Source organism: Apteryx rowi, unplaced genomic scaffold, assembly GCF_003343035.1.
Source record: "Apteryx rowi isolate R43461 unplaced genomic scaffold, aptRow1 scaffold_499, whole genome shotgun sequence".
In the NCBI taxonomy this organism is placed as follows: Eukaryota; Metazoa; Chordata; class Aves; order Apterygiformes; family Apterygidae; genus Apteryx; species Apteryx rowi.
In genome coordinates, this window is record NW_020450759.1 from 71,570 (window position 1) to 82,503 (window position 10,934).

At 36.3% G+C, this 10,934-nt stretch overlaps 1 long non-coding RNA gene across 1 annotated transcript; it reads right to left on the reverse strand.

Moving 5' to 3' along the window:
* Positions 1-2,141: 2,141 nt before the first annotated feature.
* LOC112972600 lies at positions 2,142-8,255 on the reverse strand. Its single transcript, XR_003255719.1, has 3 exons — positions 8,110-8,255; positions 4,370-4,542; positions 2,142-2,330 (listed from the first exon to the last, which is right to left on the reverse strand). It is a non-coding gene; the product is annotated as an uncharacterized LOC112972600 (long non-coding RNA).
* Between the last annotated feature and the right edge of the window lie 2,679 nt (positions 8,256-10,934).

Below are 10,934 nucleotides of genomic sequence, written 5' to 3' on the forward strand. Positions count from 1 at the left end.
CCAATAAATCACATTTGTGACATGCAGTCTGACTCAGAAGAACCTCCGTGAAGGTTTTTCACTCCCACCGTCTTTGCTAATACAACTGATCACAGCTGTTCAGATGGCTGCCTTCATATTCTGGAATGCAGTACGGTTTTTTTAAGATACCCCCAAGTCTTTGATTCTATACAGCAAGCTGATCAAGTCAGATATTTGCTCCCATCTGTACATCTATACTATACAATATAAGTATTGCTTAATTTCCTGCAGTGGATCTCAAATAGTTATATTGGTTTTGTCTACGAAATTGAAAATAAATTTTGCTGTATCATAAAGAACATGAGATCAAAACCTCAAATGGCTCATGTTTTCTTAGTCTGTCCCAGTTACAAGGTAAAATTACTTCACTTAAGCTACCATGAAAGTGATCGTTCAGCATCCTGTCTCAGACGTGCCTTTTATGTTCACTTTACCATGGGAGAAATAAAGACAGTAAAATTATTGATGTAACACACAGAGATATTACGGAGTCATGAATAGTTTGCAGTACAGATTAAAATCAGTCCAGAAATTAGTCTGCTAGCAAACAAAAGGACTTTTGTGAGCTTATTGCCAGAAATTGTAAACTCCCTGTAACTGTGAAGTTAACCGATGCTGCCTTTGAACGTCAAGAGACCTGCAGATGCTGTGAAAGTTTGACAGCATCCCAAAAAACCTCTGAACAGTCTTAGAGACCACGACTAGCCCCTGAACTTTAGAGCAAGACACATTATAGCAAGTTCAACCCCAGCAACTGGTTTTACAACATTTTACCTGTTAAAGGTTATTTTTCACAAAGAAAAGGAATAGAGCTTCTTGTTTCAAACAAAAGCTGCGTTGTCCTTTATAGGCATATCTCCCCAAGGAGAAGGGAACAACTATCCCAGCTAACTTCACTGCCAAATAAACTGAGCATGCTGATGCGGACAGCACCTGCATTCATGTTATGAAAAAATAGGATTTGAGTCCCAGCTTTCCGAGGAGAAAGGGTAAGGTCCTAGCTCATTAATGTGTTTAGTTAAGTTTATGCCTATTCACTTAGAGCTGTGTAAGTGCACTGAAATCTGTAGCAGTATTGTACCCACACTTCAATACCCTGCTGGATCTGGTCTTATGCATCATCTAACCAGTCAGTTTGTACAGGTTTGAATTATTAAATAATTTCATTCTTCTAATTATTAGTAGTGTTTGTTAGCCTCATACTTGATATAATTACATATATCAGAATAATGGGTAACGATAATAACGTGCTTCTTAGAAATAGAATGCAGATTGTATACGTACATACATAAATATAAATATACATATGTATATACATATATACATATATACACATATACACACACACACACACACACACATATATATATATATATATAAACATTTTCCAGGAAAAAAAGAATTATTAGCAGCAATAGGATATTTAGTATCAATTATAATCCTAAAAAGCAATTCAGTTTTGGAAAGCTGTATATTTTTGTACAGTCCTCCTAGTCTCCATTTTATGTGCTACAGATATGTCTGTCCAGATAACGCAATATCTGCAAGATAACAATGAGCACAGAGCAATGGTGCATAAAAGCATACCTGGATACACAGTAGGTATCCAAAACATACGGTGTGCTTTCACCCTTCTATGCAGAATTATTGACAGTAAGCTGCAACCTGTAATTGTCATGTCATAATATTTGCAGATTTATTTGTGACAGATTTAATGTGTTAGCAGAAACAACTTTCATCACGTAAAACCTGGAAAGTATTATAGTCAGTTACAATTCTTAGTTTATAGCTGCACATGAGCTGTTCTTTAGAATTTACTTACTGTATACTAAAAAGTCCTGGTATAACAGACATTTCAAAATATAGATACAAAGGATTCCACTGGAGACTGCCTTCTGTCACAGTTCAATGTGCTTTCTTTTACTTTTTGCTCTGAACTAGCTCCTAGTCTAATATAAATTGAAATGTCAATACCTTGTATGACATTTACCTTGTTCTAGTTGGCGATTGAGAATAAAATAATAAATGGATATTCTTCCAGTTCAGCCAGACTCCAGCTTAGCTGAGCTTTTTCTTGTGTCAAGAGATAAAGTAAAATAAAAATCAGTTTCAGATTTTATTTACTGTTTCCAAGAGTTCTTTTGTACTTAATGCCCCCAGCCTCTGGATCTAGAAGCAGTAGCTGCAGAGACATTGGTGCTGCAGCAACTGTTTCAAATCTCTCAGGACATGCTGCTCTTCATGGGACTTCCAATTCAATACAGCAAACCTGAGGGGTGTTACAGAACCTTCAGACCTAAACACACTTGCTTGTGTGTGTGTGTAAGATAAAGAAGAGGAAAAAAATGTTTGGTTAGGTCACAGTGGGCAAAAGCCGTAAGACAATCAGCAGTTCCAGTAACTAGAATAATGCAATATTTTTACAAATATTGTAAAAATATTTTTCAGCATTCAGAATCCATTTTCTCAGGATATTCTTAATAAACAGACACCAGCCATCACTGGGAATTAAATTTTATGAATTTCAAAGACAAAATAAAGTTGCAATTTTAGGAGAATGAATAGCAATTGGAAGAAAATAAAAGCACTAAGATTGCCTACTGTGGAGTGATTCAGGCTCTAAAAATGTTCTAGACTTTCTAATTGAAACTGCATTTAAAATTTCATACATTTCTGAAGGCTTTTTTTTTTTTTAATTTAGCAGGTGCTAATTCATTATTATAGCATCCTACTAATATGGAAGATACATCCTCCATTTTTCAGTACCTCTTCGTTAATAATTCCTATAAAGTGCTACATATCAAGAAATGTAATGAATGATGAGATAAAGTATTTATTTAAAATTATATAATTTATGTATTTATATTGAAGAAACTCAGTAAGGCACTAGAAAGACAACACTCTAGCTGAAATCCTCTACCTGCAAGACTGCACTAGGCACATGATGCCATTATATTGAACGGCCTCTCTTCCTCCTTGGCACACACTTGGAGAACTTATTCTACAAGTTAGGGCAAACTGAGCATATAAGGATAGTTTCAGAGGGTGTCACACAGGCAAAAGTTGACAAATACTGAATTACTGTACCCAGTAATATTTCATTCCTGCTCTGTACTAGCTGTAATCCTCTCCTGGTAAATGTGGAGCTTTTACACTCCCTGGGTAATTGGTCTGCTGCTAAGCCCTCTGAACTCTGATTTCTCTTTGCAAAAGACAAGCAAATCTTTGTGAGCAAAAACACTTATTCCACCTTTGTCAGGGAAGGCTGCAAAACACTTTAGAAGATATACAGAAATTTTTAAGAGATTTCATTTTGAAACCAATTAGGAGGTTTCGTGGGGCAGGCATGGGACCAAGCAAGTAGCAAAGCATAAGCTTTTAAATGTATATGAGCATTACAGAAGCATACAGTTGCAAGGTTGTGGTGCATATGGTATGAATAGCTGAAGGCTATGGTATGAATAACAGTGATATATCTCAAAGATATATTTGCAATAGAGCATTCTATTAAATAATTTTTAATTTTGCTAATACTTGCAAAAATGTATATTTCTTATTACTTTTCTTTGTTTTTTTTTTAACTTTTTCTTCTATTCTAATCCAATATATCTTGCTATAGATTGGGTAAATAGAGTTAATAGTTTCTAGTTCTAAATCAGAACAGATTTTCAAATGAGCTGTATGCTCACATAGCTTTGAAAATTTACAAGTGAGGAGTTAGTATGCAGTGCCCTCTACTGATCGGCTCAATGAAATCATAAAAATAGTACACAACTTTTTCATACCCACATTTCTTGATATTTTATCAAAGAAAAAAAAGATAATGGTGGCAATGGTGATTTACAGGATTTGGCAGTTCCTTTTTTAGCCACCACATCCTTCTACACAGAGCTTCTGAAACTTTTCCAATGCATTTGCAAAATAAATTAGACAAAACAAAGACATTTGGGAGCCTAGCTTGTGTACCAGAAAATGATATTGGCAAAACAACTCTGGTAACAATAGCCACTAACCTATAATGTCAAACTTCCCTTTTTAGCATCTTTAAAGAAGCATTAATACAACAAGAAAGTACTGAAAACATAAAACCTTATGCTTATTAGTACCACAGCTTTGTATGTTATCTAACTACAGGCTAGTGCAAAACACAAACTGTCTACAGTTATCCAAACCCTGCCAAAATGTTGCTGTATTATTTCCTAATAATCATTCCTCTTGCTAAATCTTATTAGCAGCAACAATAGATAACAGAAACATCTTGAATTATCGTGTTTACTACAACAAGAAAAGGATTTTTACTAAGAAATAATACATGGGTAAATTAGTAGGAAAATCCTCATGCACTGACCTGGCTCAGCAGGACAAGGGTGCTTTTAGGGAAGCGTAAAAGAAGCAAGAGCCAAGTTCCTGGTCACGGCAACCAGGCAGCCGCCTGGGGCATTAGTTGGATTTTGTGGTTCTTCACGAGTTCTTCTTTGGTCTTACTATGTTGTGCAGTATAGAAAACAGATTCAGTTGCACCTGTGGATCAATACTGGATTGGTGAGATAGCCCCACAGCTTAAAAATGAATAAATACACAAAAGGGCTCTTTATTTCAAACTAATATATTCATTTAAATCAAATCCTGGTAACACTCTACTTACAGGGCGGCTGCAGACTCCCTGAGTGGGAAGGAGAGGGTGTATTCAAAACACATCACATCCTCAGCTGTGGAAGGGCATCTTGAAGTCTGTTGCAGTTAGGGACTTCTCTAAGCAAGATCAAGCCAAAAAATTGAGACCACTCCAGTTTCAAGTCTCAGACTACCTGTGCTCTTTTGCTCTACTGAGATGAGCTTAGATCTGGTCCAGCTGTATTTAGATCTATTTTGTTTGGTGACATCAGTGTTGAACTCTGAAGGGATTCACCTCCAACAACCACCTCCTGCCTTGATGTCAACATGAGCAAAATAGCAAACAAATGGAAAATATACTTAGGTTTTCAAAGGGAGTCAGATTTCTCCGTCACAGGAAAAGGAAAAATTCAGTTCAGCCTCTGCTGGGTGCTACTGTGCTCAGAATTAAAAACTGAAACGCTTGCCTGGAAAGCACCACTGAATTCCTTTTTCTGCATGTTTCTCTGGTCCACGCTACCTATTTACACCGCTACCGCTGCTTTTATCGCACACTCTTTGCCCTTATTTACTAGTGCAAATCAGTAAAAAAAAATTTTAAAAGAAGGCACTCATTTTAGGAGAGAAAAAGGAAGCAGAGCTGAATGGGACATTCCAGAGCTATTGTAGCCTCTCTTTCGAAAAGCCCTTCTGTCAGTTATTGCAGATAATATTAGTCACTCCAGGGTAATGGTGAGATCAAGCAGTGCTAGCAGATTTCAGGGACCTGCTTGTCTCCATCAAGGCAATCAGTTTTGATACATAAGTGATGCAAAACTTTTCTGAGCTCTGCCCATTGCTACACCCAGACAGGTCAGCAGTACCTCTCATTTGAAAATGGATTTGAGGACTGCTGCTTCACACAAAATATAAGGTAGGCTAGCCATAATCTTCCTGGAGGCTGTGTGGAGTGAAACACCAGTAGTACCAAAATCAGACAGAATTCACATATCTGCAGTAGTAAAGTTTTATAGAACAGGATAAAATACCTGTTTGAAAATGTAAATTTCTCCATCATTCCTCATTTTATTGTCACATTTATTAGGCATGTAAACCAATGTTGTATCCTCAAAATATACAAAGCATACACAGTGCCATGTTGCATTCAGCACTGCATAATTTAGAGTAAGATTAAATATGAAGGATTGTAATCAGGACAATTTTATGAAGCTTGATATTTCAACTATTTTTATGGGACGAGGAGGAAATGTCACAGTTATGATTGCTTCACTGTATTAGAAAATGCACCCAAGCAATCAGTTTGGATAATATGTTTATACTTTCACAAAATAAACACTAGATGCTACCAATAATTTACAAACATCTTCTCCATTAGTAGGACATATATTTAAGAAAATAAAATTAATACATTATATGAATTAACAAACCTGTGAAGAAGTCCAGCATATCATAAATCCCAAAACTGAAGAAGCATTCTGAAATCACTTTGTACGTTTTGCTTTCCAGATCATATTTTCAGGTTTAAATTTAAAGATGAGAAAACTAGCTCTTTAAATATGACTCATATTTTTGGTACACATTGCACCATTCTTCCTCATTCATATACTTTTTACAGTCAGCTTAAAAGTTTTCATATGTAAGCTCAGTGTAAACGCAAATCCAGTCCCATTACATTTATTATGAGTATCTAATATCTAATGCTGTGTGATTATCCCTTATATTACTTTTTGCTCTAGGAAGATGCTTAAAGAGGAGGTTCCTCTGAAGATTTCTACAGCTGGTTGTGGTGATTTTATTCATCAGAGTGACCAAAAAGTCATATATTGCACAGCATGACAAAGATACTAAACTGTTTAAGGACTACTCAGCTTCTAATAGTAGTCCTAAATGTACACTTTTAGTGTTTAAGTGTTAGTGGAAACTGCCAAAATTTTTCATGAGCTGTGGATGCCCACTTTGCTTATATAGCACTGAAGATTTCAATGCTAATATTTTCTTCTGAGATGGATTTCATCAGCTACATAGACTTCCTAACTATGTGCTTAACCAGCTGCTTAACAACTGGACATTCTCAGAAAGGGACTGACGGTGACCCAGGAAGTCATCAAGAGGTTAGGTACAAACCCCATAAGTTACAGGAAACTAGTGGAAAGCAGGAGAAACTTTCATCAGAGGCAACTCCATATTTCTCTAACACCTAAAAATGTTGTCTGTGCTATCTGTATTATATAAATGTTCCCAATGACTGTAAAGAAACACATTACTGTTTACCAACTTCTCCAGAACTAGTATTCCCTTAGTGATACATGCTCTATCATAGAAAAGAGGACACTGTAAAAGGGCATTTCTTCATACCCAGCAGGTCCTGCTGAGGACATGCCCCAGCATGGGCCTCACAGATTAATTCTGTTTGAAGAAGATAAGGTACCTGCCTGCATCTCCTGACAAGAATGGCCTGCTTCCCTCTGTTAGTCAAAAGGCTGCCAGGAAACAAGATGCTTCCATTAATCGCAACTTCTAATCTGCATCCAAACCGTGCAGGAGTTACTGAATTCTGGGACTGCATGGAAGGGCTCTAATGATTCTTGGTGAGATGATTTATGGAGTTACGATCCCTGCTTCTTGCCACTCCTCCCCTGCCACAACTCCCAACTTTGCTGCAGAATCGGCTGAAGCAAATGAGTTCTTGCATGCTAATTACTCTGGCACACAGCCTATTTCCACCTAATTTTCTTACTGTGATAAGACAGGGAACTTTGGTTTTGTCTGCCTTTTGTCATGGCAAAACAGAGCAGAAGAACACATTCAAGCTTTTTCAGTCTGATGTCAAACAAGTTCAAGACTTCTTAAGAAAAAAAATTGGGGGGAAATGAAGCAAACAAAGAAACAATAATATGACATAATCAGCTGCACATCAGTAAGGACATTAATTTGCAATATAATGTGTGATTCAAAGTCTTGCTCATACTAACTCATTAGTCATTCCCACTACTGGCTTAACTCTGGCATAACTGGCTAATTTGCACTAGGTATCGCTCATGTCTGACCAAAAATTCAATCTCAGATCTTAAAAATCTCAACAGAATACTTAATAAGCCAGAAATACTTCAAGGAAAATTTTGATTCCAAAAATCAGCATATTTGAAGAGAAAAGATGGTCAAAAATTCCAAACTACATCTAATTATTTTCTGTATCAGAATTGCACAGACAAACAATGGATTCTAAACGTAAAGATATAGTACATGAATTAAAATCATGACATTGCTTTAACTGCAGTCCCTTCCAAAGGTAGGGGGGAAAGGGACAGAGGATGCTTATGCTTTCATGCTCAGGAAGCTTCCTATCAATAAGCCAAAACTGTTGTCACTTCGCCATGGATATGTCAGGAATTTAGCATTTTCAGACATCTTTAGACTATGTAAGCAGAAGAGAGTGTGTAAAATAAACTTAACAGATATGCCTTGTAACTATACCTGAATCCCAGTGATGATCCCAGCAGACTTGAATTCCAGCATCCAGTTTGGTGAAGCAGTTTACCATATTGCAAGGGCTCGAGTGCTTTCTCCTCCATCTCTTTGTACTTGGAATGCTTCTTTAGAAAGCTTTGTTCAGAGGGATTTTTTTTTCTGCTAGAAAAAAAAAGTGACAGATAAAAGAGAATTATGGTCTGAGGGAAAAGAAAAGAATTATGGTCAGTTCAAAACCACTCATCTTAAGGCAGCCACTTATTTTCTTTACAAATTCTCTTTGAAAAAAGAGAACCATAAAAAGTTTCTGACCAAGCTAATTCCATAAAAGAGTTACCTTTCTCATCTCTTGTGATTAGTACTTGGTGTCAGTATAGATGTACTGGATAAATTCCCAGAGATCTGTGACTTTCCAAACAGAAATATCGCAAATAATACCATTTGCTTTCTGCTTCCTTTTCCCTCAACTGTGAAAATTACATTTTCTCTAGGACATTATTGGTCAAATTCTGAAGTCAACATGATTGCTAAAGTACCAATAAGTATAGTTCAGTCCCCTGGGATTCCAAAAAGGAGTCAGGTTGGAGCTGTACTATATTTTTTAAAATTGCTAAAAATGTGTGGGAGAGAAGATAAAATTAAATAGACCAGATCATTTGATGCAAAATTAGTTCTGCACAGCAAAGATTTATGAGTCTACCTGCTGTTATGTCTCAAAGTTATGCCAGTCAGAAGCTCCAGAAACCATATTACTGATACAGAATAACTTGAAACTCTGGCACATCACAGCATACTTCTCTGTGAACTAGATCATAGCACACATATGTGTTCAAACCAAGAAAGACCTCTGAGTTCTGACAGTTATTTTGATATGCCTTTTCCCATAATAATGAAAGAAAATGTTCCATCATTCCAGGTAAGGGAAGTACCCTGGGTTAGACTTTGGATCAGGTAATAGTTTGAGTCATTCAAATGTTATTTTTATCTCCAAACCAATTTCAAGTGAATGCAGTGGTTAAATGCCTTCACTACATACTTCTTTTTTTTTTTTCTCTCTCTCTCCAGGAAATAAGTGTTATTCCTTCCTGTTACGAAAGTGGCTCCTTTCAGCATCATCAGAAGCAAGCTGGGGAGAAAATAATGCAACACACCTTTCACTTCACAGCTTGCTTAGGTATTGTAGATGTGATGTTCAAGTGTTGCTTGTGACTGTGACTCCTTTCAGTGCATAGTGTTCCATACCTCCATTACTATTTAAATTATATCTCATGTGCTGATGACTCAGATATTCATGCTGATGATTCAGACATTCATCTGAACATTCTCAGTAGGTAGCAAATCACAAGTGAACACAGTCATAAGAACAGGATTACAAATACATCAATCAGGGAAGAATGTAAAGGTGGGTCACTGCCTGTCACACTAGTAGCAGCACATAACAGCACAGAAATAATGTTTTTTTAAGTCATATTAAGTGCTGGAGCTAGTGGGATTTGTCATAACATATTTTAGCACAGATTTCAGAACATGACACTGTTGTGTTGACTGCATTTTAACCACAAAAGCCAAGTGTCAGCCCTGCATCCGCAACTAAAGCAATCACTAGATCTCCACTGGTGAGCCAGTTTGAACCAGCTGATCATATGGAGTGAATTTTAGCACTGTTTAGCTGTTCATTGAATATAATACCAGTAGTTATTTTAAATCATTTGTTCAGCACTCACTATATTACTAATTCTAAGGGGTTTGTTTGTTATTTTCAACAGACTGATGATGCAAGTCAAATACTCATTGAGGTACTTGGTGCTTATTTGGCTTCGATATTTGAAACAGTGTTAGTGTTAATGATCTCAGTCTTCCAAATGCTAATTCATTATGTGTTGGAGTCATAAGTGTTTTTCATGACTCCCACATGTTATTTCCTGCTATTTTCGAGTACTCATTTTACATTACGTTATTTTTACTTCACTAAAAGAATACCAAAGACCTTTTACAGATTTCTTATCTTCTCGGGCATTGTAGCACCTACCTCTGTGAGGAAACATTGTGAGGAGGCAAATAAATATATTCACATTTAGCACTGAGTTTGAAAATTTAAATCTCTCACAAAAGATTTAAATCATCTGTGCAGTTAGAAACATTTACAACTGAAATGAGGCAAGAAGAAAATGCAGTCTTATAGAATTAGGTGACCTAAAGGACCTACAGTGGAAAATAATTTTCTGAGATCTCAGATGTATATGTCATGCAAAAGATATGACACCATGAAGAAAGATAAAAAACATTTGAAACACATATCAATATACAGCCTGTCTTGAAAAACGGGGAAGAGACACTGATTTTCTCTTCCATGTAGTCCATCTGGACTGTAGTCCAACTGAGACCACATCCATGTGGTCTGAGGTTGGCATCATTACTTAAGCACTACCATAACATACTAAGTCCAAACTGCAAAGTAGTTCTGTTCCAAAATAATAACTTTCTGCCTGTATTATTAAAGGGAATATGAAAATCCATATCATTTTTAGGAGGGGAAAAACTAGATGCTTTCAATCTTATATTCATTTGGTCCTTCTTAAACACAGTAATTCTTTTTCAAATAATTTGGAAAAATTTCTGCTTCATTTTAGATTGCAGAGAGAGAGTCTTTTCCTTTGTTTTATCCTCAAAACATTGAAGGCCAAATGCCAGTCTCCAAGAAAATACAAAAGTTTTTTACTTACAGATGAAAATATGCTTCTCAATCTGAGAAGAAAATCACTTAGTGTTTTTCTGAACATTTTTACCCAGTTCTTTGTTCTGAGTTTGTTTTTTCCTCCCCTTCCTTCACA